The sequence below is a fragment of the Tachypleus tridentatus genome, chromosome 8 (assembly GCF_004210375.1).
Source record: "Tachypleus tridentatus isolate NWPU-2018 chromosome 8, ASM421037v1, whole genome shotgun sequence".
NCBI lineage: Eukaryota > Metazoa > Arthropoda > Merostomata > Xiphosura > Limulidae > Tachypleus > Tachypleus tridentatus.
The window spans coordinates 6,447,149-6,474,772 of record NC_134832.1 but is presented as its reverse complement, the minus strand read 5'-3'; the positions used below and the strand labels follow the sequence as shown (position 1 = coordinate 6,474,772).

The 27,624-nt window shown below is 32.9% G+C and overlaps 1 protein-coding gene across 2 annotated transcripts in view; it reads right to left on the bottom strand.

Annotated features, from left to right (window-relative positions):
• LOC143258461 (uncharacterized) overlaps positions 1–20,555 on the bottom strand; it is a 79,461-nt gene extending 58,906 nt beyond the window's left edge. For both annotated transcript variants that reach the window (XM_076517470.1, XM_076517472.1), the window contains exon 1: positions 20,345–20,555. The gene's annotated coding sequence lies outside the window, so the exon portion shown is untranslated. The remainder of the gene's footprint in view (positions 1–20,344) is intronic.
• Positions 20,556–27,624: the final 7,069 nt, after the last annotated feature.

The following is a 27,624-nucleotide window of genomic DNA, read 5'->3' as shown; positions in this document are numbered from 1 at the left end:
AATGGAGCACATTGTTAACAATAAACCTTTCGGGATGATGGCCGGCTATTATAGTTGTCGATAAATGTTATAGTATACTACAAATGTCAAGTACACCTGCCAAAAGCCGACAAACAAATAGGTTTAATAAGACTACAACCGACAAAGAGAAATATTTTTCGCAATAATTAGAAGCTTGCAGGAGCGCCTGTGTTCTTAACACTTCATTGTAGCGTTCCGATTCATGTTTCCATGCGTTACTTTGGCATTTATAATAGAACGTAAAATAATTTGGAAAGCAAATTTCTCTAGTAACCCAATTAGAAAGTTTTTTGTTATTTTTCGGTTTTCAGGGAGGTTAGTTAACTCTCATCCAATTCTAAGCTTTTATAATTGATAATTGGTACTTGAATCTGAGATTTCCTTACGTGACATATGGACTAAGCGATCATGCCAGAAACCACAAGTTTTAAGCATAACCATCTCTTGTTTAGAAACAACGGTCAGCAACACTCGCAGTTTATGTGGTTACACTTAACTAAGCACCCATTTGGACCACCAATGAGTTTCCAGCACTATAACGCTGAAATCCGGGTTTCGATCCCACGCGGTAAAAATAGTGCAGATAGACTATGTAACAATTAATAACCGAACAGAGAAATTGACTGCCACAATTACAACGCCCCATGGTTAAAAGTGCAGAACGTGTTTAGAGCAATAGCGCATTTTTGACCTTGGGCCTTCCATTTCGCATCCCTTATGCTAGCACTAAACCATAATTCAGTCCATTTTATAATTATAAATATGCATGTAATAACGACACTTCGAATTTCCTGTTTTCATAAACCACATCAAAACAGAAATCACCTTTTAATAATTTAAAGATACATGACTCGATGCTGTTGGTCAAAACGTTGTAATTATTGAAATCAGTAGTTTCCTTCTCTAAACGTTGTAATTATTGAAATAAGCACTTATCTACTCTACACGTTGTAATTATTGTATTTTTGAGTTCAGTTTTGTAGGTTCTTTACTAAATGTTAAGAAAGCTTTCGATTACCCTTCTCCCAGTGGCACAGCGTTATATCTGCGAACTTACATCGCTAAAAACCGCATTTTGATTTTGATACCCGTGATGGGCAGAACACAGAAAGCCCATTGTGTAGCTTTGTGCTTAATTTCAAACAATTGATCTTTCTTTCTTATACGTTATTTGTAATTTGTAAATGTGAATTCACACTTCATTTAGATTTATTATAATGTTTTCATAAGATGAACGTTTACTTTGGTTTTCCTTTCAAAGTCTCAGACAATTCTGGCTTCAAATGAATATATGTAGAGATTGATATATACATATACGGAGTGCTGATTTGGAAGACAACAAGAGACTAAGTCCATCATGGTTGTCTCACTCTCTGAGCCAATCTAAAAATATTAAGTAAAAAGAATTTAAAGCCAGTTCTTATCATTCATGCATCTATGAAGTTTTCTTTTTTTTTTCTGTTATCTTTTCTGTTTACAAGTCAAACAGATAACGTTTAACAAAAAGTAGAAATATAAAACCATGATGAAAGCTTTGAACATAGCCTGAATGTATATTCACAAAATAATATTACTATACTCATTGCTAATATGTATTGTATTTAAACATTCTTAAATGTAGTTCTCAATGAATAAAATAAAGTTACTAAAGAAATACTGCTAATTTACAAGATATATAAGAACATTTTGAATAATTTTTAACATAACTAGAAACCGATAGGTGATCAGCAATTCTCAACATGAACCTGACGGTGACCGAAGAAGGTCGAAACGTTGTTCGCTCCTCTACGTAAAATATTTTCTCAACCCAAACGAGCCGTTTTTACATATATAATTCTCAACATGATTTTGAGAACTAATTTCGTCAAATTACTCAGAACGAGTTGTGTGTTTTTTATAGTAAAGGAGAAATGTTTTTGTGCCTGGTGTAATTTGACCTATACAACATAGTTTAGGATTAAATAGTACAGATATTTCTTTATTTGTTTTGGATCTTCACAAAAAGTTACACAAGGGCTAGCTTTCCCCAGCCTTGAGCTGATAGGTTATAGAAGGAATACAAGTTTCTGATCCAATAGTGGGGCCGTCACTCTTATAACGTAAGCATGGCTCAAAGATCACTGAATAATTGGATTTGGAAAGCTACACGTTTTTACGCTGATTTCTCCAAGCCCGTTCCCTTGGCTGTGGTTTCGCTAGATAATAGATAGGGACAGTGGGAACAATTTTGGAACAAGCCCACTAATTTCGTCTTCTCGTCAGTATGCTCAAACGAACTGGATAACAGGCCGATAATACACTACATAAACATTCTTCAGTAAAATAACCCAACTTTCCAGCATTTATTCTTAGGGAAAACATTTGAGTATTATGACGGTCAAGGTACACTGACAACTTGTTAAATGTTTAAGTTACTATGTAAAAATTACGAAACAAGCAATAGGCGACATAGAAAACAATAAAGATAAACAGCTTACCAATTATATTTTTTTATGAAGTAAATGATGATGTTTCGAGTATCTGTTCGATAATTCCGTTGTATCACACACTGTACCTTATCCTCAGTGTTAGCACACGAAACACTAATAGTGGTTCTTTATTATATCACACACTGTACCTTATCCTTAGTTTTAGCACACGAGACACTTTTAGAGATTCTTTGTTATGTCACACACTGTATTTTATCCTCAGTGTTAGCACACGAAACACTAATAGTGGTTATTTATTATATCACACATTGTACTTTGCTCCTAGTGTTAGCATACGAGACACTAGTCGTGATTTTTGTTATATCACATACTAGTTATTCCATATTAGATCAAACACTAGTTTATTTTTAGTGCTAGCACATGCGACACTTTCAATGATTGTGCATTCTTGCATAAACTGTTTTTTCTTATCTGTGATACATGGATTACTTGTACAAACTTTATGTTACTGTTTATTGTCTATATCTACAGAAAATTCAACGATAAGCTTGATGGCTTATATATGTTAGTATTAAGGGTTTGATCCTCGCAGTGGACACAGCGCAGATGTAGATTGTGAAACTTTGAGCTTAACAACAACACATAAACTGTCCTCATATACTTGGCGAACGGATTACGCCAACTGATCCTATGTTACCATCTAGATTCTACTCATCTCCTTGTTTTAGTACTTAATGTTTTTTTTTAATTCTATGGGTTAGATGTTAGGTGTTCGGACTCATAAAAATACAAAATATATCTTTTATATGCATTTCAAATTTTCACATTTCAATCATAGTTTGACGTTAATTAACCAATGAATATTAAGACTTTCCTTTAGTTCACATATGATATTTTGACTCACTAAAACACGATTTGCCACTTGTTCGTTTCTATTTATCAATAACTTCTGACCATAAGTAAGCTAACTTTGTAGATTTGAACCAAAAAGTAACTTTCAAATGAAACTAATTTCTTACAACAAACTTTATAAACCAATAAACAAGAAAAATATAAACATCTGTAGTTATTCAAATGCATAATTCATTAGTTTTTACTCTATAGTTTCAGGTGTCAAACCAACATTATGTTTTATCTAGGTGTTAAAGATAAGCTTGTTTCTTGTAGTGCAGAGAAATACAATATTTTTTGCCGTCAATGCTTGGACTACTCTTGTCTGGTTGAATACCGAGATTTAGCCATCTCGGTGCTTAAAGCGCACTCACGCCACCAGGGTGCAGAGGGTGTCTTGGCACAAGAAAATGCTAACCATGAAATAAAATATATATTGTTTCATCATCGTATCTTTATTTTCCGACTGTTGTATAGGTTAGACGTTTATTATAGTGCTATATTATATCAACTAGTGTACTTTTATTGTCTGAATATTAAAGGTGAAACGTTCGTTATAATGCTATATCATCTAATGTAACTTTATTGTCTAAATATTAAAGGTGAGACATTCATTACAATGCTATATAATGTCCTCAGTGTACTATTTTTCTTAAGTGTTAGAACATGAAATCCTCGCAGTAATTATGTTTTATACCTTTTTTATTTAATAATATGTAGATTATTTTCTCCAAACAAAGTGTAGAGAGACAATGAAGAACATTATCTGTATAATTGCTGTACAATGTTGAGTTTACAAAAGAAAACAATAAATAAACATAGTTTATTAATTTATTTCCACTATAATGCTTCAGAACATAAAACATGAACCAAGACATATTCAACAGTCATACATTATACAATGGAAAAATTCTTACAAGGAGGAAAAGCGAATACATACTTTTTGTATTAATTTTCTTTTTTCTTAGTTAGCTCCATTTCATTTAATTCGCCTGAATCTGATATCAATGTTTAGAAGTCGTTCAAAGTCTTAACTAGGACTGCAACACATTGACTTATACTGTTTGTATCTCTGATTGCGTTTGATTTGATTCGAATTTTTATCGCGTTTCTACCTTTTCTCGGTAACATTTTATTTACTTCTCAAATTTTGTTTTTACCATATCCTTTCGTTATACCTTTCTATTGATAATTCCAGGGTCGAGAGACTTCTTCAGATATGTGGTTGATTCGAAAAATACACTTGTTTATCTTCAGAATAAATCATATATATGTGTGCGTATTTATCTTTAATTTTTATTTCTAGGAAAGTAGTTCCAATGTGTGACAGATTCCAACCACTCTTCATAATCTAGTTGCTTCATAGTTTATTGCTTTATTCTAATAAAAAATAAATAAAAGGGTCAAAATCTTCTATTGAGTAAAGAAGAATTAGGAGAAATCAGGAGTCAGTACCGTTTACATTCTTCACGTCTTCTCACGTGTCCCGAACATAACTATCCATTAGAGCAACTTCATCATATGTTAGCTCACGAAATACTTGTAACATATATTACATACGCTGTAAAGACTGTATATTGTTTCTAATGTATTAGTACATACGCTGCCTGTACTGATCCTCCTTTATCTTTTGTGTTGTATGTTACTCTTCATTTCAACAGTTGGTGAACAGGGTTCGAAATCGTACAATATCATAAAAAGCTCCCACACCTTAAGTTGTGGGCGCGTTATAAGAGTGACGGTCAGTTCCTAAGCATGGATGGTGGGTAGTACGGTGCAGGTAACTGGTCACCTTCCTTCTGGTCAATATTTTATAATTAAGAAACGGCGATAGCTAGACTTACTAGCTTTGTCATAAACACAAAATTACAATAAGATCCTTACGGTGTATAGTCGAGAATTATGGAAAGAGTGTTTTATAACAAAAATATATAATCCAGATCATATTAAAATAAATGAAGTGTTTGGCAAATTCCACGCGAATAACTAAGCTGTAGTAGGAGTGATTGTCCTGTAGAGAAGAGTGGCTCTTATCTGCAGAGACCTCTCTCCCAAGAGAGAAATAATTATTATACAATCTAGTGGCTATTGTTTTGCTTGGCCTCCTAGCGACAGTAAAACAAGTCATCAGTCACACTGTGCGATGTGAGATTACTCACACATTAAATAAAGAAACAAGAATCTGATACGGCTCAGAACAATCAACCATTGTTTTCTCAAGAAGGTATGGTATATCAGAATAGTAGAGGCGATGCTCTTACATTAAGGTAGAAATCAGTAAAAATAGAATCTTTCCTAATGTAGATGATATCAGAATGTGGAAAGATGTTTTATATCGCTATCTTAAGGGATTTCTCTGGATTTATTAACCAACATCGTAGACATAATTTTCTTTACGTTTTCTAGATGGATTCTTTTTTGGACATATTGCAGTCTTATTCTGAAGGAAGTGTAGAGACTGTCAAGAAACTAGTTAATTAATCAGTTTCCTTAAAAGGTCATTCTTAGGCCTATAAAACCCAGTATATATCAGTTTTGTAATTTATTTCACAACCTATATTGGTATTGTACATTAAAGCATGTATATATTATTAATAATATTCCTTGGTACGGTGTTCTGCATGAAAGTAATTATCCCCATAACAGTTGTTTACAAAACAGCCTCGTGATAACACAGCAGTTTAGAATAATTGGCGGGAATAGCAAGGTGCGAGAAAAGATATTAATTAACATTTAATTTGATAAACAGTTCTTCAATAACAGTGAATGGAGTTCTGTTTATAGACCTGCGCAGTAGAAGAAAATATTAAGAAAGAGAATTGTGACTCATATTTGACTCATTTTTTCGTCTCTGCAAGTTTTACCTCAATCAAAAGCGATGTGGTTATCAGTGGATTTATCAGTTGAGCCCTAAAAATAGAGGATATCCCAATGATAATTTACTATTAGCTGAGCATCCAAAAATACAGCGTACTCCAAAATCGATTGCCATTGTAACTTTGAGAACTTTAATATTGCTTTTACTGTTTATTTTCAGATTTTTTTAGATAATGGCACTGAACATTGGAGAGAACCTATCGGTCCTCCAAATTGAATGTCTTCGCACAGTATAGTTCGTACAATATGTTCTATATAGACATTTAGGGTATAACAATCAGCTTTGGGAAAACCTGTATATCAGAAGTTGATTCAGTAAACCTTATGAAATGCGCGACTGTGTACTCCTTTTTAAATAACGAAACAGTGTATTTTGTCTTTGGCGAAAAATATAATATACGCAAAATGTATTGCAGAGAATTTGGAAGAAACAGTTGTTGTTAAAGAAAGAAATTTAAGTTTAAAACTATTACATCTAAACTACATGTTATGTCAGATAAAGGTGTTGGATTAGAGTGAATGAGAATCAGATATAAACATCAAAGGTTCTGCTACATATTACAATTTCAAATAGCTTGAAATTGAGTTAAATTGTAATTTAGATTTAGAAGTTAAATAAAAGTCCATATCCAATTTACGACACTTGCTAGTAATATTGATAAACACAGTTTGTGTTTTTTAGTATATATATATATGTATGTATATTTTAATATATAAACAATAACACAATTTACAATAATGTTTCTTACAAATAATGAGCTGCAGTTAAAAAGTTTTACAAATTTAGAAACAATATCAGATTTTCTTTCTGATCTGGAACTTTCCTGCTGTTTTATTGAATGTTTGGGCCTGGCATGGCCAGGTGGTTAGGGCGCTCTACTCATAATTTCAAGGTCGCGAGTGTGAATCCCTGTCACACAAAACATTTTCGCCCTTTCAGCAGTAGGGGCGTTATAAATTCGGTAAATTGCATTATTCTTTGGTAAAAGAGTAACCCAAGAGTTGGCGGTGGGTGGTGATTACTACTAGCTGCCTTCCCTTTAGTCTTATATTACTAAATTAGGGACGACTAGCTCAGATGGCCTTCGTGTAGCTTTGCGCAAAATGCAAAAACCAAACCAAACCAATCAAAATGAGCGAGTTAATTTGCATTTGATGTATGTATAAATAATTCACTTAACAGGAAGCTAGCTAGCTAGCTCTACGTTCTTCGGTCTTCAATTATCATACGTCGAAGTTTAAGCCACTGAAGTTATATAATGTCTTCGTAAAATTGCTAATATCTGATGTGAATCCACTGAAATTAAACGGTTTGTATTGTTCGAAATTTATAAACACTTCTGATCAAATATCTAAAGTTTCACTATGAGCGTTATTCACAGTTATAGTTTTCAATGTTTATAGTACACCACCTGTAGCAAACAAATAATATACACTGTATCTTGGCGCATTGCGTTCGTTACATATGTAGGTGTAGGGAGAGTTTGTAGGAATTTCAACTTGCTCAACAATATAGACTATACACTTGTGTAACGTACACACATATATTGTTGATTCTTACACTCAAAACTCTTGTGCAACTTTGGTGAAAGCCAGGAATTTCATAACACAGATTTAATAGTATAAATTATGAACATTTCTAAATATCCATTTAACTTAAACAACATCGGTACTAAAATAGATGTATAATATTAAATTCATCACAGTTTCTGACTCTAGAGAGTTACTAACTACAGCGTACGTTTTCATCTCGACTGTAGCAGTTGTTGACCTTGGAAGTTCACGTTCTGTCTGCGACAGTGCTTATTTATACTTTGATGCGGTAGCTTTATATGTAATAAATAAAATGTTAGTTATGAATAATTAATATTATTTAAAATGAATTGCAAGGAAAAGAACGCGTGTGCTTAATACAGTTAAATTCATCTTAAATTTTACAGTGTTATAATTCTTAATTCTTGATTTCTGTGCAAAAGATTGTGGAGTTTTAAAGAAGTTATAACATGAATGAAGTTGGAACTAAAACACAGATTATAGTAGGTGTAATCCGGAATGGAGAGGATGATATATTAATGTAGGAACAACACGGGGAAGCTCAGAACTAAAACTCAGCTTATAGTAGGTGTAATCCGGAATGGAGATGATGATATATTAATGTAGGAACAACACGGGGAAGCTCAGAACTAAAACACAGATTATAGTAGGTGTAATCCGGAATGGAGATGATGATATATTAATGTAGGAACAACACGGGGAAGCTCAGAACTAAAACTCAGCTTATAGTAGGTGTAATCCGGAATAGAGATGATGATATATTAATGTAGGAACAACACGGGGAAGCTCAGAACTAAAACTCAGCTTATAGTAGGTGTAATCCGGAATGGAAATGATGATATATTAATGTAGGAACAACACGGGGAAGCTCAGAACTAAAACTCAGCTTATAGTAGGTGTAATCCGGAATAGAGATGATGATATATTAATGTAGGAACAACACGGGGAAGCTCAGAACTAAAACTCAGCTTATAGTAGGTGTAATCCGGAATGGAGATGATGATATATTAATGTAGGGACAACACGGGGAAGCTCAGAACTAAAACTAAGCTTATAGTAGGTGTAATCCGGAATAGAGATGATGATATATTAATGTAGGAACAACACGGGGAAGCTCAGAACTGAAACAAAGATCATACCTGATGCAAATGTATGAAAAAAGTGGTTGTTTGTATTTATTATATCGAAGCAAGTGATTTATATTCTATGTTCGCCATAATTCTATATCTTTAATAACTGTAATACCAGATGTAAGTTATTATAACGACTGTTTTATGGATACTTATTTTAAAGCAGGGTTTTACGCTTTAACGAATATTTATTGCCCAGTACATTGCTGCCCAATGAAGACTGCGGTACAATGTCGAAAGCTTAGAGTTAAAAGCATTTTAAAGTCAGTGTGTAATCCGACATCAGACAAAACTTTGGTGTATTTCTTGCAAGTATAATATGAGAGGATATGGTGCTTCTAACCTGTCGTAACGTTTAAGGCTTAGTAGACCTAGATGCTATTTTAATAGAACACACGAGAAACAACAACAGCTAAAGTGGCCAGTAATGAAAACAGAAGCTTATTACATACAAATACTTTTACTTCGAAACTGAGAAGGAAGAAACTGAGTTTATTGAGGTATGTGAACACTTTCTTTCTTAAGCACATGGTAAGGAATTTAAATTGTTAGCTGGCTATAAACTTTTGAAGTTCATTGACAAGCACAAGTCAAGAAATTCTGCACGAATCAAGTTACGAATTTTGTGAATGTAATTTTAAAAATTTAGGTGAAAAATTAGCAGTGCTTCTCTATCGTTTAAAAATAAAGGTACAAATAAAATACACAAAGAGATGTGTGTGTATATATGTATTTGTATAATTGAAAATGCTTTAGTAAATGTGATGTAAGCTCGCAGACATACCGCTGTGTCACTTGTGGGGAGGCGGAAAAATAAACCCCTCACCATTCTGAATTTTATCTTTATGTATTAAAAGAAGCGTAGAGAAATATTCAGTCAGAATAAAGTAAAGGTCACTCAATGTATCTGTGCAGTGCATATAGAAACCCACTTTTTAGCATCATAAGTTTAGATACTCACCTTTGGTGGGACATCAAGAGAAAAAGGAAAACTTTTAAAACGTCGTTATTTTAATGAAGTTTTGAATTCTGTTTTCAAGGGTGTAGAAGATCATTGTCACCTTGTTTTATAAGTTGCTGTAATATTTTTGATATTTATTTGCTTTAAATTAAGCAGAAAACTACACAATGGAATGTATGTGCTTTGCCCACCACGGGTATCAAAATCCGGCGGATTTCTGCTGTTGTAAGTCTGCAGACATACCGTTGTGCCACGGTGGGGAGAATTTTCAATATTACTACATCGTATTGCACAATGTAAATTTATATTAAATCATTAATAAAATACACTCCTACAACACTTCAATGTTACTTGCAATAACGTAAATATATGCATTATTATATTACTATAAAATCATTAACAGTCTGCTTTACAACAACGTATCAGTCATTAATAATATAGGCTACTACAACTCTTGCCCCAAAGTGGCACAGCGGTATATTTGCGGACTCCCATTGTTAAAAACCGGGTTTCGATCGATACCCGTGGTGGGCAGAGCACAGATAACCCATTGTGTAGCTTTGTGCTTAATTCCAAATAATCGGTAAAACTACTACAACTCTTCTTGTGCAGTAAAACACAGTTATCAATCTACATTTATCCACTGTTCACTCTGTAAGATCCCCGCTAGTACAGCGGTAAGTCTACGGATTCACAACGCTAAAATCAGGGGTTTGATTCCCCTCGGCGAACTCAGCAGATAGCCCAATGTGGTTTTGCTATAAGAGAACACACAAACACTCAGTCAGAAAATTACGTCGTTCGAAACTGCTACTTAAACATTATCCCATACGCTATTGTATCGTTTAGGCTAATATTATATTATCTTCAACCCACGTTATTGTACTACTAAATATATAAAAAAAAAACTTTTACATTACCACTGTCACACTGTGAGCTATAGAGGTAAAACTGTTGATTCATACTGTACTCCGTACAGCATGATCTAAATAATGTTTTACACATTTTTACACTTGCCAGTTTTCTTGTTCAGTACAACTAACACAAACTGCGTAATTCGAAATACAGATTAGACGAGTTTTTATGAATGTTAGAGGACATTCCAGTGGTTATACCAAAGCAACAGTTTTCAATCATAAGTACATTTTTCTTCTTTAAAGCTATAGTGTTTAAAATAAAAATAAATACAATTCAACAGTATTCGTACGAATATTAAAAAAGTCGTTTTTAACTTTTTTTTACTTTGTGCTAAAAGTCATGCAATCAGAAAAATGTGTTCAACTCCAGGTAACCAAGAGGGATATTGAAAACCGACTCACGACGTTATCTCAGCAAATAGGAACATTACCCTCTGCTACTCTTCACTTGCGATCAATACCTATAATATATAAGTATGTACCAGACTTAGCTGCCTCTCTCTTTCGTCACCTATTTTCTCTGATGTACTTTCTGTCGTATTTTTTATAGCCTCTCTTAAGAAATACATGATCAAATAGTAATTTTTAAGTCAATAAGGGATCATAAAAAAACCTTAATGGCCATGCGCATAAATTTGATTAATTTGGAAATTGTAATGCACATCCTACTTTGCCAGAGTAATTGTTAGGAGAACGGGGACAGTTCCTTACTCAGAAAACTATAGACTTGAATCTCAATGAAAGCCTCTGTGAAGCTATATAAGCCAGAACACTGTAATTAACTTATTTTGTACCCACGATGAAGGGTGTTTAAAACGTTTTACAGTGAGTTAGTTTAACAATGCACTTTCTTTCTTTTTATTACCAGCAACTACTTATCAGTAAAGCCATTACTCTCCTAGGTATTCTTTTATGAATATAAATTACGGCAGTGCTAAAAGTCACAAATTGAAACTTAAAAACTCTAACTGTTTTATGCGGAATCTTCGTTTGATGTTACTCAAAAACAACTTTACCTTTTTACCTTTCATACTAGTAGTAACGCTAGAATAAGTGCCGTGAAAAAAGAATTCACACGTATAATTTGGAGATGCTTTTAATTGTCATTGTTGTTGTTTTTCTTCTAGAAAAGTTGAAGCTAATATATTTTTATGATTTCGTACAGTAGCAATTGGAAAAAATAATATAGCTAAGCAAGTACAATTTAGAATATATGAGTATAATAAGAAAATGATATTTTTTAGCTGCTTTTTCTCAAAATGTTGTCTAAACATATTATATTCATCCACAACTTCCAACTTTAGCGTACTTTATGCCAATGCAAACAAAATCTGAGTTTGTTTTTTGAATTTCGCACAAAGCTCCACGAGGGCTATCAGCGCTAGCCGTCCCTAACTGAGCAGTGTATAGACTAAAGGGAAGACAGCTAGTCATCACTACCCACCGCCAACTACTGGGCTACTCTTTTACCAACGAATAATGGGATTGACCATCACATTATAAAGTCCCCACGGCTGAAAGGGCGAGCATGTTTTGTGTGACGGGGATTCGAACCCGCGAACCTCAGATTACGAGCCGAGTGCCTTAATCACCTGGCCATGCTGGGCCCGCAGTTTATATCATGGATTTCCTTGACAAAATTTAAGCAAAACTTTCGTATTAATTTATTCAGCGATGCAGTACAGCTTTAGGATTTTTCTCTGTTACACTCTGAAAAAATAATTTTCAAAGATGTAAATAATTACTATAAAATATGTAAGGCCACAATCTTAATGCGATTAATTTCAAATAGAAACGAATACTTCAATTAATTAAACTACGTTTTTTTTTTTCCAAATACTGCTGATGTACATTGGTTTTAGTGAATTTAACAGAAGGACATTCTTATTGAATTATGAAATACCATCCTCTTAATACTTTATATCTAACTTTATTTCATTATTACTATTGAAATTAATGATGGAAAGAAAAAAACACAACAATAAGATTTGATCGCATAATTTCATTGATAAAATTTAAAGTTTTCGTAAATACATAATTTATACGCAACAGTTTCAGCACTCCCTACACAATTATTATACATACAGCTCGTGCGAATTGGAATAAAATATTAATTTACATGGAAAAGTTTCATCAGCATTTGCGTAACATTATTAACTTCTGAACAAAACCATGAACTAAAATTAACCCGGTAATGAACATAGGTAATTCAATGTACTAATCTTGCTTATAATTACTGGAATGCCGCTATTGTTTGAGTTTGGGGAATTTCGCACAATGTTATTGATAGACCATCTACGCTAGCTGTTCCTGATTTGGAAGTGATAAAATAGAGGAAACGTAGGTAGTCAACACTATAAACCACCAACTCGAAAGTATTCTAACATATTGAAATGTACTGATTCATCAGCTGGATTACCTCGTCGCACCTTAGCGATATTTTCTGTCGTAATTCCAATAACATCTTACGAGGTACAGTCAGCTTTGAAGATATAGGTTATATCTAAATCCATATTTTAAGTTAAAAATGCAAAATAATTCTTGTATATTTCCGTCCATTATAAGTATGGCTGTTAGTTTAAAGTTATGAAAAAGAGATATACTGTTTCAGACATACAAGTACTCAAAGACCCATGAAAAGTTAAATATGCACTTGAATAAATAAACAAATGTTGATCATAATAGATTAAATAACGGCAAGTGAACCAGAGAGATAGTGTGCTAAAAATTAACAAGAACAAAAAAACTTATGAAGCATATTGTACTTTATATGCTTACTTATTACATCAAAATTGCTTGATGATGTAACGTAACCATTTCACTTAATAACCACTTACTCTTATATTGAATTAATTTAACTCAATCACTACCATGGAAAATATACTTTAATAGATTCGGTTCATTCTACTGGTAATCTGAACGTTTTTATCAGGTATTGTAAACTGTGCTTGTAGCCTATACTTTATGCTTCAGATTAATATACTTTTCCTTCTTATACGTCATCGGGAACCTAAGATCCTCATAAAATTTGGAGAGAGGAATAAACTAACGAAATATCTTTGTAGATTACTTTTCTTTCCGTTGCAACTATGCCCATTAGTTTAAAGTAATGTTAGTAACGAGATATAGCCCTTCAGAAATAAGGGTCAAAGACCCTTCAAAGGCGAACTGTGTGCGACAGAAATGATAATTAAATCCTTCGATCAGTCATGTAAAACAGCCATCTTTTAGATGAGTTTCGCAAAGTCGAGATCCTATCATTAAGTGAGTTTGACAAATGCTGGTTGTCTTAATAAGCAGGAAATTGGATTGAGTTTTATATGAGTTATTTATACCATAATGGGAAGAGTTCATTATCATACCCATGTAATTACCAGCTTCTTATTTATGATACTCAAGCGTTCTTTCACTAGTAAATGTTAAATGTATCTGCACATTGCTTACGTTTAGTTAAATCGTAGAACCTTACAAAATGTACGAGCCCAACTTGATTTCTTAACCTTCAGGGTAACAATTGTACTTCCTTTAGGCTATTTGTCAAAAGTTGGAGTTACTTCGTATAGAACTAGAAACATAATTCTGTTTGTCATGAGTTTGTTCGTGTCCACGCACACATAACCACAAATTTTAGGAACATACATGAAATAGAAAATAGAAAAATTAGGCACATATATGAAATATAAACAGAATTCTTAGAAAAATAAATTAATTACTGAGTGTTCGAAGTTTTCTCGTCTCGGTTAGCTATTTTCAAGGGCAATACTCAAAAACAGTTGTAATAAAATTGTGTATTTTTTTCTTATGTGTAACTAACAACTCACCCTCTGTTATTTATATAATTATCTTTATTTGTTTCTTATTGAAGATGGGACTGGAGATATTCCGGTTTGATACATCCGTAAACAGCTGGAAGCTCACGGAGTTTTCAACTGATGAAGGTCTGTTTGCCTTCTCGACAGAAACTTCCTGCTAACGAAATGAACAAACTACCTTCTGATTGTGCAGAGTGTTTTCCTGCTAAAAACACATGTGATTCATTCACATTATTAGCCCAGTGAAGAGGGTTTAGTGAAAAGAAAGTGTTGACTCTTTCTGCTTTGATGTTTACCCAATTCAGCTATTAAAGTTTTCCATTTTATCAATGACTAAAATATTCAATATAAAGTATATTCCCTATGTGAAGAACTGCAAAAATAAACCGTGTTCTTTTAAATACAACATTCTAAGTTGGATAACTTTCAGATGCATCTATAATTTTAACGCTTCTGCATTCGATAATCCCAATTAATAAGATATCAATTCTTTCAAAATCTTCCAGCCACATCTCGAAATCAGTAGTTGTTTTTTAGAAATTTCGAATGGCGAAAAAATGGAATCATAGCAATCCCAGTCAGACACATACCTGTTTTTTTTTTACCTTTTTTTTGCAAATCCAGTGGATTCGGTGCCTTTAATACACTTAGACGTCGTATTCTAATTGTCATCCAAGAGAGAGAGGACTTGGGGAATGAGTGTTAATATATTTGATCCAAGAATGATCTCGTTGGCTTTGGCAGGATCCTGATAGGATAGAAATTGTGTTACGGAGGTCAAAACGTTGTTCTCTACTTTATTTTAATAAACGTTTTAATACCCATACCAGCCTTCTTAAGATACATTTTTACTTTGAGTGGGTTTCTCGTCATCACGAAAATTGTGTTACGCAGTAGTGAATATTCATGAATATTGAACTATAGACAGCTGACAACATAAAACGTTATAGAATGTGATTAGCTATCAACATTTTCTTTGTAACGTATTTGTGAATTTAGATTTATCGCATTTTAAAGTAAACTTAACGCTAGTATTTCTATGATTAAGGCACGTTTGTATTTTGTAGTATCTTATACTGTACGTTACCTGAATTTTTTAAAAAGTAACTTTCTCTTCCGTTTACCGACGCAAGATAATCTGACGAGTCAGCACAGTTAAGATGGTGATCCAGAGCCCTCTGTCTGTGATGTTTGTTAGAGATTACTTCTTATAGGCCTGAGAAGGTCAGGTGCTTTTTTTTTTATCTTCCTCTCATCCTGTCATTTATAGCTTATCGAAAATTTTGCGTTTTAAAGCAGATAAAGAAAAAAACATATATAATAACATTTCCATTTAGACTGCTTTCTTTATCCAGCGTTAAGTTCGACCCCTGGAGAGTGGAATAAAGTAAAATTATTTTTTGAACTTTTGCAAAACAAGTCTCACGCGTTTGTACCTTCGTGACCCAAAACTACGTAGGTTTTCTTGGTTCAAACGTTGTGGATGACTAAGCAGATAAAACAGTTCTTAAATAGCTGTACAAAGATTTGGACTTTATTTTAAATTTTAGCCTACGTTGACTTAGTTGAACTATAATATTATTAGCAACGTTTTAGTGACCTTCTCTAAGCGTGTTTTTTGTATTTGAAAGTGCAAAATCCAGAAGATTATAGTTCTACTAGATTCGCACTTAATATGTTTTCCAAATGAATTGTGCACTTAGAGACCTACCAGTCTGAGTACTAGAGATCTGCGCGTGTAAGAAAATTTCTTTACAACATAATACACATTCACAAAAATCCAAGAAAACATTTTACTGAATTATCTGACTTCAATATGAAGAAGCCATTTTCGTAAGCCTTTTGATTTCGAGTATCAAATGACAGTTACCGTGAATAATAAAGACTTTGCTCAGCAAAGAGATAAATACATCAGTCGATTTGTCTTGATTTTAAAGTAAGAGGAAGTTTTGAAAATTTATTTCTAGTTAGATTTTTTGTTATATTGCAGGCAAGTAATTGTTAAAAGATTATTTACTTAAATACACGATATAAGACCCAGGAACTTTAAAATTTACTTTTTTATATCGCTAGGTGTGACTAAAGAATTACCGTCTTCGGACTGTGTATTGAAACTGCGAGTTGTTGGTAATTGTGTGTTTTTTCATAGTAAAGCCACATCGAGCTATCTGTTGAATCGAACCCCTGATTTTAGCGTTACAAATTCGTAAACTTACTGCTGTACCCTCGGGGAACGAGTTGTTGGTAAAAATGTTCCGTATATTGGCACAGTAGGTACGTTTGAAAAATGACAATCAAATCGCACTATTCGAGTGAACAAGAATAACCTAAAAATTGGAAGTTATTACACATTGTAGCAGAAATTTGGTAAAACAATTATTTAATACGTAAACAGTCTACAACAGATGTATTTAAATATTCAAAAGAATGCCCGACATATTTATAAATTTTACGAATGTGAAAACAAAGTATTTCTACTGACGTACATCACTAGAAACAAGATTTCTATACCCGTAGTTGGCAAGCACTGACAGACTATTTTATGCTTAACTAACAAACAATATCTTAAGTTAGTTATAAACAAGTTTGATTTTGGATTAAATTTAATTACATTATTTCTAGTATCTAGTAACTCTTATAATCCATCAGACTAAATGTGCAAGTTACAAGTTTCGGAATTCTTCGTTCCTTCAGCTGCAAGAGCGTTCGTTATAATGTGACAGTAAATACACTCTTTGTTTGTTACTAACTAAAGAGTTAACGGTTGAAGGTGTCAACTGTCTGTGCTCCCCTACACCCATCATTCTTAATTAGTGACATCTAGCGTAGATAGGTCTCGAGTAGCTTTATGCGAAATACAGCAAACAATTAAAACAAGGTGAATGTATTAAACCCAACATTTACAGCATTATCGTCCCTCAGTTGGTCAACAGTAAGCAAGCAAATTTACAACAATAAATACTGAGTTTTAATACCCGTGGTGAGCAGAGCAATATGTAGCTTTAGGCTTTGAAACAACCAAACCCACACAACACTATCCAAAATTATTAAATATTATCAATATTTCAAAAACTTTGATATGTTTATATTAATAAAATAGTACTTAAAGTCACATGAGTTTTAATTAATTTTGCTAACCCTAAATTGAACCACTTGTTTTTATACCGTTTATTAGCGGTGGAGTTTTCATATTGGTGTGAAGGTATTTTATGCGTCGAGCTGTTGAAACATTCATTGTCAAACAACAATGAATGAAAGCACACATTTTTTTGTGTAAAAGAAATAAAAAAAACAATAAATAGTTGGAGTAATTTAGATGCAGGTAATATTTTTGTTTAAAGTGTTAGTGTGTGTGTTATAGCAAAGTCACATCGAGCTATCTGCTCAGCTCACCGAGGAGAATCGAACCCCTGATTTTAGCGTTGTAAATCCGGAGACTTACCGCTGTACTAGCGAGGGGCAAAGTGTTAGTGTGAATATATGTTATCAGGAATCCTGTAGCTAACAAAGTAATGGACCCATAAACAACTTGTAAAAAAAAATGTGTTAAATATAGTTAATTTTAAAGTTAACCTGTTTTTGGGGTTGTTTCAGCTACAAGTCGGAAAAAAATAAAGCCATAATAATAAAAGAAACCAAACATTATCACCGTGGTGATAGGGTTAACGTCACTACATCATATTTAGTGAACATGAGATAGGATTTAGGCGTATGTCATTAGGCTTAAGAAAACTATAAGTAAAATACGTATACGTGTCTAATTTTTGTCTGGCTTTTCTGCTGCTAAATTTCATTAGTATAAAACTGGTGATATTTTTAATCTGGTTACAACTAAATTTATAACCAGATACGAGAAAAGATTATGAACTATTTGGTGAACTAATTACCAATCCAGTACTGTATTAATTTATGTAATTCCTCTTTTACGTTCTCCATGAGAAGTCAACAGTAAGTGAAGCATGTCCTTCGTGAGCTGCAACTCAATATAACTTCCAGAGAATTACGTTAACAAACTTAAACTATTTTGCTAAATTCTTTATAAAATTTAATTTCTACGACTTCTGCTTGTATTATGATTAATTTCAAACACAGCTCAGCAGGTTCACACAGTTCGTCAATATAGCAGGTTCACACAGTTCGTCAATATAAATAAATTACTGTAATTTGATAAGGTACTTCAGGTGCTGTGGTGGTTGTCGTTTTCTCTCGTGTTACCTTCACGTACAAAATGTTGTAAATGTAGGTTCTTAACATACAGGGTAGAAGGAGCATTTGCTCCCCTAACTCGCACTTCTGCAACTGGCGTACATATACTATTTTTAACAACCGTGATAGATTGACTTAGTTTTCAGGTTTGGCATGGCCAAGCGTGCTATGGCGTGCGACTCGTAATCTGAGGGTCGCGAGTTCGCATCCCCGTCGCGCTAAACATGCTCGCCCTTTAAGCCGTGGGGGCGTTATAATGTGACGGTCAATCCTACTATTCGTTGGCAAAAGAGTAGTCCAAGAGTTGGCGGTGGGTGGTGATGACTAGCTGTCTTCCCTCTAGTCTTACACTGCTAAATTATGGACGGCTAGCACAGATAGCCCTCGAGTAGCTTTGTGCGAAATTAAAAAAAAACACCAAAAGCCTTAGTTTTCTTTAGTTTTTTACCTCTCTCTACTTTCAAAGTTAAGCAACCATGCTTACTAAAACATTTCAAAGATATATTCAGTGAATAAAAGAAAAAATAAAGATACATTTTACACCTTATTATACACACACACATTTTCAACTACACGACTTACATTCGAAATAAAAAACAACACGGATTCTTCTTATCTGGACCTTACATCACAGATGTGATAATTACTTTTTGTCACTCAAAAATCGAACTAGTGTGTTTGACTTGTGTCAAGTTTTAAAGGAAAGAGTTTATGTTTGTATATGACTAGAATAAAATTTAATAGAATCCTGTTCGAAATTAATATAGTGTTCCAGATCAAATGGTTTTAAATGTGTATATGATTTGAGTAACAATGAATAAAGTCCCATCCAAAAAACTGTGGTCCAAAACAAATAGCTTTCACGTATACTTTACTTGAGTAAGATTCAGTAGATCCCTGTTTAAAAGGCTTTGTTTGAAAGAATAACAAACTGTAGTTATTGATTTAAATTAATAAGTTTAATTTCTATAAGTTATTTATCTTCAATACAACTTAGTTCTGTTTTTGCGAACTTTTCTATCTATCTTTACCTTATCTATCTTTCATCAGATTGCATCACCGTCCTCTACATTCTGCCACCTGATAGCTGAAGGGTAATCCACAGGATTTATAAAACTAAAACTTAGGTTTCGATACACGCGATGGGCACAACACAAATATCCCATTGTACTTGACAACATACAAACGAATCACCTCTACATTCTAAATTATTTTTATAATTGTGTGGCAGGTTCTCTTTTTTATTCAAGAAAGTTTTAAACATTTTAATTCGTAAGTTATGAGCTGCGTATTCAACGAACTAAAGTTTTAATGTAGAAATCATTATTACTTGTGGCATATCCTATTCTAACGACCGACAACAGAGCAAGAATTTCTGAGATTATCCAGAATACATGTTCAAAATTATACACGTTGTTTTAAAACGTAAACAATAAACTAGTTATGAATTTTTCATTATCAAAACTGACAGCAATGCTTTGTTAAGTTTTTCTTGATAGAAAATTAAAAATGTTTCACAACCCATATAAAGGAATAGAATAATTACCATTAATCTTATCAACAGCTTTTCACACCTTTCCATTGGAACTTGCTATAACAGTGTCCCAGTTGTCATCTGTTACGTCACATTTACAAAAAATATTTGTTATTGCGAACCTTTTACGACTGTAGCCAAACACATAGAACTATGTAACTAATGGACGCCATGAGGAAAACGTTTTTACTTTTCCTTAAACGAAAAAAGGTGCTGGTTAGTAACTGGAACTTCTTCGGCTTTTGATCGAGTGTGGTCAAAAATATGATTTGTATATTTATTTAAAAACTGCACACTGTAGTATATTTTCTTAATTCGTATGCGTCAACACTTCTGAGTTCAAAGATAAACAGCAACTCATGTTTCAGTGAATTTTTTTTTTAGGAATACGCATATCTTAAACAAACTTCGCATGTCAGCGTCTACTTTAAAAAAATATTTATGTTCTATATCAAATAGACAGCTGAGAAACATTTAACATGGAAGAACTTGCTTCTTTACCAGAGAATTTCGGGGTAATTCTTGTGATCCTAAAAATGTGATTTTATGAGTAAATATGAAAACATTGCTCTCTAGTCATATCACAATTTTAAACCAAAACTTTTTTCCTCAGAAGTGAAACTTGAAAAAATTGATTAAAAATATAGCATTAATAAAAATGCAAATAAAATTACAAATATTAAATTATAAACATTGTACCTGATTAATAAAAAATATTTGATTTAACATATCTTAGTTGAATAACAAAAACATTTTTTAATTTTAATATATTTTATTAATGATAACCTGTGCTGGATGTTTAATACATTATATGATCAGTAAAAATATCACTTTAGGTTTAATATGTGTTATTTGATTGGTGGAAAAAGATACTCGAATTTTAACAAATCGCACTTAGTTGGTGATAAAATATCTTGCATCATATTATTTAAACAAAACTATTTCTCAGGTTAATTTCTAAAGACATTTTAGTTGAAGTAATGCACGTTGAAATTATGTTATTTTAAGTAAATTTACACTGTATAACACTATTATAATCTTTAATATGTGCTGTTATGTCATTTCTCCCATAACAAACAACTGTGTAGATCGTGGAAAGTTGATTTACATTTTCGTATTTTCTTGGTACGTTGACGAATAAAATGTGCATTAAATGTGTAATTCCGAATTCCTTCTGGATTGAATATTTGAAGTGTTTGTAACTGTTGTTAAGTAGGAGTATGACAACACTTAGGTATTTCATCCAGTGATACAAAATGAATTAACTGTATTCTCATTTTAAAAATATTTCGTTTTTAATATTCAAAAGGCATGAAAAAAGGCTAACGATTTGTGTTTGTTATTAAACGAGATATATACAATGGGCTACCTGGGCTGTGCCAACCACGAGTATCCAACATGGATTGTAGCATTTTAAGCCTTCAGAGCTACTGTTAAGCCACTGGGTAGAAGGGACAAACGTGTGGTGATTAGGAACAAGGAATTATTTTTATTTGAAACTAATAAATTATCCAAAATTAACAACAACTGCAGATTAACAGCACCAGAAACCGGGGTTTCGAGACTCATGGTGGACAGAAAACAGGTTATCCATTCTATAGCTTTATGTTTAACTACAAATAAATAAAATATTATTATAATTTTCTTTTGCTCATATTTAGTAGTTACAATTATAAAATGCGAAATTACTGGGATAAAAATGAATCTGTAAAAATGGGCTATTATATATTACTTAAGCCCCATTAGTTTCCTTATATGCATCTTCGTTGATTATTAGATATAACTGTAAATGTTTTGGTAGATCGTGTTTGAAACAAAACAAAAGGATACAAATAAATGTATTATTTATGTTTAATGCCAAAGACACTTGGGTTTATTTACTGTGTCCACCGAAGAAAAGCAAACCTTTGATTTTTGCGTTCTAAGTCGTTCCACTGAAACACAAAAGCGACACAAGTAAAAGTAATAGCTTTTGGTTATTTGAATTTCGCGCAAAGATACTCGAGGGCTATCTGCGCTAGCCGTCCCTAATTTAGCAATGTAAGACTGGAGGGAAGACAGCTAGTCATCACCACCCACCGCCAACTCTTGAGCTACTCTTTTACCAACGAATAGTGGGATTGACCGTTACATTATAACGTCCCCACGGCTGGGAGGGCAAGCATGTTTGGTGCAACCGGGATTCGAACCCGCCACCCTCGGATTACGGGTCGAACGCCTTAACACGCTTGGCCATGCTGAGCCGAAAGTAATAGCTATATTCTTTATAAAGTTAATGGAAGGAAAATAAACAAATAATTCAAAATGATATATAACCTGATTTGTACTTATTACGTTAAGAACATTTATAAGTTAATGTTTATGGTAATGATATAAATATCTATAAGTTATTTTTATGGTAATGATATATATATCTGCTTTCAAATCCACATTTTAAGTCATCCCGCGACATGATTTTTGTATTGTATTGTATTGTATAAAATTTTATTTATGATATTAAATATGTTTAATTTGTCGACATATGCTAAATAAATTAAGGCACATAAATTCAAAATAGCCTAGCTAGAAACCTAACATCACGTTGAATGATTATACTGAATATCTAATATTTCGTTAAATTAATAATTGAAAATATTTAGTATCATAATTAAAAGTTTATAAAATATGATATTCCTCCATCTAAGTCTGTTTGCTTGTTGTTAATCGTAAACCTGTATGATTGACTACCTGAGCTGTGCCACTGCAGAAATCGAATCCAAATTTTAACGTTATAAGTCTCAAGCAGCTAAGACATTGAGGGCGCTTTATTTAAGAATTAAAATAGCTAAAATCATCATTGGAAAAATTTATCTTACAGTTATCAGTTCATTAGCATAGAGGTTTTATCTTATAATTCTGTGTATCACTACTTCCGAATGGATATCCGACAGTAGATCAGCAAGTTTACAGACTTACACGGATTTTATCTGGGGTTCGATTTCTCGCGGTAGACACAACATATAGCCTAATGTGGTTTTTGCTCTTTAAAAAACAAATAAACATTTTCTTGGGTCAAATCTCTACTTTTTAGTGACTTAACAGTAAGCTCAAGAGGTTATAACATTGAATATCAAGTTTGGATCCCTGCAGCGACATATCTGTCGAATATCAACTCCGTTTAAAAAAATGTGAAATAATAGATGCCTCTTAGCATGGTTAAGTAATTATAATAACAACAATAAATATCGTTGAAATCAACTTCGCAAAACAAAAGGACTGTAAAGTGATACTGTGAAATAAATGAGGACCGGTTCCACTAACGTTCAAAACATCACTCGTGGCGCGTTCATGCACTCAAAATGCGTTAGGTTTACGTCTCAGAAAAATACAGTATTGATGTGATCCGTATTTATATTTTGTTATTCTCGGAAATAAAACAAGTTCGTTTGTTTTTTAACATACCTATTCTTGTTTTTCATTAGCACTGAACCAATGTGAAATAATCTTAATGAAAGCATACAAAATTAATCATTAATAATTTTCATTTTACTTAAATTGTGATACAAATCGAAAAAATACAGAATAAAGACATTGTAAAAAATCAGCCTAAACACCTTTTTTGTGGAAAAAAATGTCTGATTCATAATATTCAAAGTACATCGAGACTGTTAAACTGGTTAAGGCGTCATTTTGTAAGTGTGGTAATTTTCAAGTTTAAGAAATATGTTAATATTATGATATTTCTTTCGTCCTTCGTTGTAGACGTCGCGGAGAATAATGCATCAAGTCGTGAATGTTTGCATTTCGGTTTTATTAAATGGAGAAAGAATGCTTAAAACACAAACAACAACGAGAAATCTGAATTAAAGTATTAAGAATTGAGAGTGACCAGAGCTTACAAACACTTTGTGTACCAGATGTTTGTCGATCAGCTTATGATAAATGTTATTGCATGCCTGCGTCTGGTACAAAGAAATCAACGACTGTAAATTTTCTAGAGGTATCGCAAGCGAAAGATAAAAATACTTGTATTTACTGAACACTTCACTTCATTTAAGTTAAAAGCAATGCAAGCAAGAAAAATCTACTCGTACATATATCATCCAACAATCTGAAAGTTCCTCAGCAACAGAATGTATTCATATCTAATAAAGGTCAACATATATGCTGTTCCACGAAGCTTGCTATATATATATGTAATATGGCCTACTTATCTGTTTGTTAGCTCATTCATTCATCTATCTTTATATATTTGTCAAAGATACAGTTAAAACGTATTGTTAGGATTATTGTCAGGGTCACATTAGTGAAACGTCTAAAACATTTCTCCTGACGACTGATAACGCAAACATTCGATCCTTGTAGTGAGCACAGTACAAATGCCTCATTGTGCAGCTTTGTGCTTATTAAGCAGACACTCTTGCAAAATTCCTGGTGGCTAGGACACTTATCTCACAATCTGACAGTCACGGGATCGAATCATGTCCCTGAGCACGCTCACTCTTTTAGCCTTGGGGACGTTATAATGTGACTGTCATTCTATGTATTCGTTGGCAAAATTGTTTCACAAGAGTTGGCGGTGGATGATGTCCTTTAGCTGCCATTCCTCTAGTTTATCACTTCAAAAATAGGGACGGCTAGCGCAGATGACTCTCGAGTAGCTATTCACGAAATTTAAAAATAAACGAACAAACACACAAACATGACTGGTAAATTACTGTATATTACATGATTTAATAACATATTTAGTAATATTTAAAAGTACACGAGAGTTAATATCGTGCTTTTATAATTATCCAAAAATGTACATCGTACACTGGATAAAACATAAATTATCAAGTTTTACAAAAACCTTAATGTTACACTAGAACTGAGTTTCGAGACGTACTTAAGCTAACATACGTTTCAGCCATAGAAATGCTTCATAAGTCGAGAATAGTTCTATATGCAAACATAACTTTAAAGTACTGTTATACTAATTAACGTTGATATTAAAATATTTCTTTCTACGTGTATTAGTAAACAGTGATTCTATCACAAAGTCATGTGTTAAAAATGATGCCACGCATATACACACTTCACACAACTCTCCTAGAGGGCGCAACAAACCAAATTAACCAAACAAGTATAGCCAGTGGCTAATGATTTTGTCTCGAATTAATGTTAAAGTGTTATCTTAAATTACATGTTAAAGTAATATCGTGCAGTAATATATATGTAGATGTTTACAATCCTCCCAGAGGGCGCCACATATCGAATTAATATAATTGGTCTTATCATACTTACTCGAGATTGGATAATCAAATGTGGCTGCGTATTTTGAACAGGACTACGAAAACTGATAGAACATTTTCTTGCAGGTTGTGTTATAGACTAACAAAACTGAAAACTGTCTAGCCTCACTGGAAGTGAAGAGGCTCACAAACAGAATTTTGTTAATCCCTGAATATTTCAAAATATAAAAGAATAAAATAAGTTATAATTTGATAAAAGGTCGCACTAAACTAAACTCGCACGTAGAGTTTCATAAAGGTCACACCGATGTACTTGAATGTATAACTTGGTAAATGTCGAACTAATCAACTTGACTGTAAAGTTTGACTGATCCACTTGAATATAGTTTTTGATTTAAAAGTGTGTTTACACTTGCATGATATTTATTTACTTGGTAATGAACATTAGTAAATATAATTTGAGTAGGAAGTTTCTTATATCTGATTAAATAAGATTAAAACATCTTTCGACTAACAATACATTTGCGCAAGTTAGGATAAAAAGTGGAAGTAGTCCACAAACACACGAGATAAAATAAAAACGTAGTAATGAAGCTAGCCGTAACACATACAACACGTAAAGGGAAATGAAAGTACACAAATTAAGTAGCTGCAGATAAAAATCACTTAGCCGAATAATTAGTGAACCATTGGAACGTTATGAATTTATGTACCAAGTGTGGGTGCAAAACTTTCGTGAATAAGCTCCTTGTATTTTTCTTAATAACATTAATTACAAACGTTCATGTATACTTTTTGTGTCTCCAGGTTTTCAAAAATAAAATAGGGAACATGATTTTGGACCTGTACTTGTGTTTTCGTAAAAACGAAAGCAGTCGTAGCATCCTTTGCACAAAGTGTTCTGTAGTATGAGAAAGCAATCAGATTGTAAGTGTTATAACGCTACAAGTGTCGTATAACTTGGTATACATAGACGTTTAACCGCCAAATTACCGAGTTGTTTTCATACCACTCCAGATGGGATTTATATATTTCATCACAGTGAATATTTTTTGTGACATAACTGGTAAATGAAAATTTTTTAACACCCATTCTGTGAGTTAAAGAGAACTAATTCTAAATATTGGATATTTTTTTACCCAAAATGTTGATTTTTTTCTTTGCCTTTTGCTGAGATTGATTCGGAAAATCTCATAATATTTTCTATATTAATGTTATTTTTTAAACATATGCTAAACCTAATCTTCCAAGATAGTTTATAGTTTGCAAAAATTTCGCAAGTATTGTAGTATTTCTTTATACGCTGAGAATAAAAGGTTCTGGATTAATTTGTATTCCAATAATATAACGAGCCTATCCGCAAGTTCCAATAATCTTTCATTGCTTCAAACTTTTTATTCGCTCTGGATACAACAAACTGACCCTCTAATAACACAACAGTATGTCTGCGGTCTTACAACGTTAGAAACCTGGTTTCAATACCCGTAATGGGTAGTACATAGTAATTAAAGTTTACTTGCATTCTCAAATTAAAACTCTTTTTTTTTCTATATTTTTGGTACCCCAATGTGTCACTAGTACATATTTGGAGTTATAATGCTAAAGTCCAGGGTTAGATCCCCCGGTGGGGCAGCGGTAAGTCTACGAATATACAACACTAGAAACATGGCTTCGATTGCTTTAGGTGGACACAGCAGATAGTCCGATGTAGCTTTGCTATAAGAAAAAACACACACACATACTTCTGGGTCAGATATATTGTTATTAGTTACAAATTTCATGTAGAATGAATTACTTGTCGTTGTTACAACTGTGTTTTTTATGTTCAAATTACTTAAAAGTTATTGTTTCTCTGATATCAGTTTTTAATCTGAAAGTAAGAAAAAATCAGGTGTAACTGACAACTTCTAGTTTCTTCAGACATAGATTTTTCTTAGTAATTGTTTTGAATATTTTTGGGTTTTCGAAAACAATCCACTCAAATGAAAGTCAACATAAACCATGAAAAGTCTGTTTCTATTTGTGAAACAACAAGATTAACGGAGAAATATAGTTGCTGTTATTTTCAACGATCTATGT